General features: G+C 43.7%; 1 long non-coding RNA gene across 1 annotated transcript; it reads right to left on the bottom strand.

The window, feature by feature from the left end:
* Window positions 1-3,024: 3,024 nt before the first annotated feature.
* On the bottom strand, window positions 3,025-3,832 carry LOC311248101. The gene is made up of 3 exons (XR_014620910.1): window positions 3,758-3,832; window positions 3,300-3,448; window positions 3,025-3,085 (listed from the first exon to the last, which is right to left on the bottom strand). It is a non-coding gene; the product is annotated as an uncharacterized lncRNA (long non-coding RNA).
* Between the last annotated feature and the right edge of the window lie 600 nt (window positions 3,833-4,432).

Here is a 4,432-nt window from a genome sequence, read left to right as displayed (position 1 = left end):
CCAATAAAGACGTGTAAAATGACTGTTTCAGCCAATCAGAATCGAGAAATTTGCATGCCGTTGTATAAGATTGCTCACACCAACCACAGAAACACACACACACACACACACACACACACACACACACACACACACACACACACACACACACACACACACACAGAAGCACCGTCAACTAGAAGCAATAACGACTAACGACAGCCAAGTTACCATGGTTACAGCAACAGCATTCTGTAGACCACCCAAATTAACTCATCTGTCACTCACTCACTCCAGCCCCTGACCCGACCCACCCACACCCCCCACCCCGCAGTGAGGAGGTGGGGAGGGGGAGGAGGAAGGGAATTCTTTGTGAAGCTGATAGATGCTGTGTCACTCTCTGTGTCTGCCGTGTCAGGTTTGTCATAAGTCACTACAACCACAACGAACACATTTCAAAATTTCTAATTCAAGTTTTGTGTTTAATTTTCCGTCATATTATCCTTAAGAACAAATCTGTAATTTCTTATGATATCACAAAGAAGAAAATGATGTTAAACGACGTTGGATTAACCCTTTAATTATTTTCTCCTTATTTTTCTATTTTTCTCCCTTCCCAATTTCGCTGTTTCCAATTCTCCCCTCCCCTGTCTTGAACGTTGCTCGCATATGCCCCCCACAGGTCGGTCGTAGGGAGGATAGAAGCCTTGCATCACGTGTCCCCTCTGGTACACGAGGAGGCAGCCTGTCACATCTTTTCACCTGCCAGCGCGGACTCTCATTGGCGAGGTGTAACGTGTGGGAGGCTCACACTACCCCCGCCATTTCCTGTCTCTGCTGTGCAGGCGTCCCCCAACCGACCTGTAGGAGTCGCTGTCCACAACGTCCAGATTACCACCCATCGACTTCCACCCGCTAATTCTGCCAATTGAATTAGTACGACGGCCGGGCCAAGCCGGAGGCAACACCGACAGCCGGAGTCGAACCTGGTGTCTCTTGCGTTGGTGACGAGCGCAATATCCGCTGCGCCACCCAGCCGCCCTGGATTAACCCTTTAATTTGTACATTTTTGGAACGTCCTCTTGAAAATCTATCTCGGAATTCTGGAACTCTATTATCATAGCTTTCATTGGCCAATAGCAGCCGTTGTTACACCATCGTCGTTAGAATGTTCAGCTCTCCCAAAAATGTCAATCTCATTATGTGAGATTGTGCACCTGAAAGGGTTAATAATCTGTGCTATAAAAAGGGATGACCCTTCATCATCCCCCGCCCCTCTCTCTCTCGCTCTCTCTCAAATGACCTCTTTACTATACAACGGTTCAAATTCACTCTGGCACAAATAGATTTTCAAAAACGGATTTCCCCAAACAGCGCAAAAGGGTGGACAAGAATTCATTCATCTTATTCATATTCAAATTCTCTGGGGGCAGAACTGAACACAATGCTGGGCCGACCCGCTATTCACCCCATGACCCGACCCTTGTGATAAGATCTGTCCGTGTGTCTATAAAGTATTGTTTCCTTATGAATCCATGACTTTCCATGGCTATATAGGCCTATTGGTATTAGGCAGTGTGTTTCAATGCAAGTAGATGCATGCACGCACAATAAATTAAATGTAAATTAGTTTTTAAATAAACAATGGTATTTATAGCAGGTAAGGAGGCTGTGTAAGGCATAGGAATTTCAACGTTACAAGGTCATCTTTAAAAAAAAATCTGAATCGTGATAGTTTTGAAATTTGAAATTTGAAAATTGAAATTGAAAATTTGAAATACGGTTTGTATCGCCCATGAGGATCCCATAAGCAGGAATCCTTACTTAGTTTAGAGTTGAATAGACTTCAGAGAACTCAAGTGTAGAGTGGAAATGTGCTCATTGTCACATATATGTATACTGTTAGCACACATTCACAATGTAAACAATATAAATCAATAGTCTATAGTACAATAGGCCTTTGTTTGCCTGAATGAGTAAGGATGAATTAGATGCAGGCCTAAATCCAAATCCAAAGTGTAAATTCAAAGACACCTGTAATTACAACCCAATTACCAATATCATCCATTAATAGCCTAACCCTATATATGCATGGCTATCCGGCCATGGATTACAGTTGCAGGCCCTGAATCAAAGCAAGCGTGCTGATGACGAATTCACAGGTGTGTGGCTTCCAAAGCACATGTGGCCGACACAATTCCGTTATGAATATTCAGCAGAGGGGGCGGGGCTACACATGCATACAGTCCTGAGCGGGCCAACTCAAATAGGCCTATGCGTTGTGTTGGCCACATCCACTCTAGTCTCTCGTGGCTTTGGCCAAATGCAAACCGAAGTGTGTCGAGTGAGAATATTACGAATGAAATGTTGTCCCCAAACACACCTGTGTGTGTGTGTGTGTGTGTGTGTGTGTGTGTGTGTGTGTGTGTGTGTGTGTGTGTGTGTGTGTGTGTGTGTGGTGTGTGTGGTGTGTGTGTGTGTGTGGTGTGTGTGTGTGTGTGTGTGTGTGTGTGTGTGTGTGTGTGTGTGTGTGTGTGTGTGGTGTGTGGTGTGTGTGTGTGTGTGGTGTGTGTGTGTGGTGTGTGTGTGTGTGTGTGTGTAGGCCAGAGCGGCTCCATGTATAATTATCAGCCCACAACGTGACTCCTCAAAGGGCTCTTCAAGAAACAGCGTTCAGAGTATGCATGAGTTTAGTCTGCAGTGGCATGAGAGATAGCGTATATGCATTGCAGCACATATACTTTAGGGTAATTGTACAAATATCTTAACATATAGTATGACTGCCAAACACAACACAATATGGGGGTTGAATACTAAATAAATAAATAATTATACAAATGTTTTTTTTTTATTATAATATGCTATAAGACCTCTCCACTTTCTGATCCAAATGATTAAATGATTTGAATATATAATTATTAATCTAAGAAGTTGCCATTTAACTGTAAAATGGCAATATATACGGCAATGACGGATGCGGTGCGTGTTGATAATTTAGACTATTATAGTATAGTATTGAAGTGAATATAATGCGAATAGTAAACAGATGCCACTTACTCCGTGTGTAGATCCCACCGCTAAGGCGACTGCAACGACAACACATATCCTGCGAAAGAAATAAACAAGTTATTCGGTGTTGGGCCCTTGAGAGATTGCAAAACTCAAAATAAACCGAGCAATAAAACTGCAAATTATCCGCGCATGACAGGTTGGAAATAATACGCGTTTCTAAACGTTCTATACAACAAAGTCCAAAGACACATTTGTGGGGTTTTCGATGAGGAGTTACCTTAAAAAAAATAAAAATAAAAAAGACTTACCACAATTTCATTTTTGAATCGACACGTAGGGAAAGGCAGGTATAATAATAAAGTCACCGCGCGGCGGTCTCCCCTCCGTCCGTCTTCACAAGCCGATGCAAGGCACTTCAGACGCGCTCATTGAAGTCTCCAAAAGCGGATCATAGATTCTAGAGGGAGAGAGAGAGAGGGAGAGAGAGGGAGAGAGAGAGAGAGAGAGCGACGAGAGGTGAGAGAGAGAGAGAGAGAGAGAGAGAGAGAGAGAGAGAGAGAGAGAGAGAGAGAGAGAGAGAGAGAGAGAGAGAGAGAGAGAGAGAGAGAGAGAGAGAGATAAAGTAGTTCTACCAACAGAGAGAACACGTTTCGTTATTATACAAAACAACTCATGTTTATTACAATTCGTTCATGCGGACGATCTAATGCGATCGGGTTTCGCGCTGTATATATATAAACGAAATGAGAGGGTTTCAATAACTCACCAGAGTGGATCAGTGTGAATAAAGCGCTGCTCCCCGGCTGTCCCCGTGTTGCGCTCACCCTGCACTACTCTCCCGGCGCGGCGGAGGGGAGGGAGGGGCGGGCCTAACGCCTGTCACTCACGCTGTTCCATACCTATGGCACTTGTTAATACCTTGTGCTGTTAATTGTGTCTCTCTCCACTGCTGCACTGAACATACATAATCACAGGTTTTTACCTGGAAGACGTTTCTGTGTTGTTGGTGCAAAGTATAGTTGGAACTCACAGCAGGGTTTCATGCGAAACTATATCTATCTATCTATCTATCTATCTATCTATCTATCTATCTATCTATCTATCTATCTATCTATCTATCTATCTATCTATCTATCTATCTATCTATCTATCTATCTATCTATCTATCTATCTATCTATCTGTCTGTCTGTCTGTCTGTCTGTCTGTCTGTCTGTCTGTCTGTCTGTCTGTCTGTCTGTCTGTCTGTCTGTCTGTCTGTCTGTCTGTCTGTCTGTCTGTCTGTCTGTCTGTCTGTCTGTCTGTCTGTCTGTCTGTCTGTCTGTCTGTCTGTCTGTCTGTCTGTCTGTCTGTCTGTCTGTCTGTCTGTCTGTCTGTCTGTCTGTCTGTCTGTCTGTCTGTCTGTCTGTCTGTCTGTCTGTCTGTCTGTCTGTCTGTCTGTCT

Source organism: Notolepis coatsorum (assembly GCF_963971535.1).
Source record: "Notolepis coatsorum genome assembly, contig: SCAFFOLD_3495, whole genome shotgun sequence".
Lineage (NCBI taxonomy): Eukaryota > Metazoa > Chordata > Actinopteri > Aulopiformes > Paralepididae > Notolepis > Notolepis coatsorum.
This window is presented reverse-complemented; position numbering and strand designations above follow the sequence as displayed.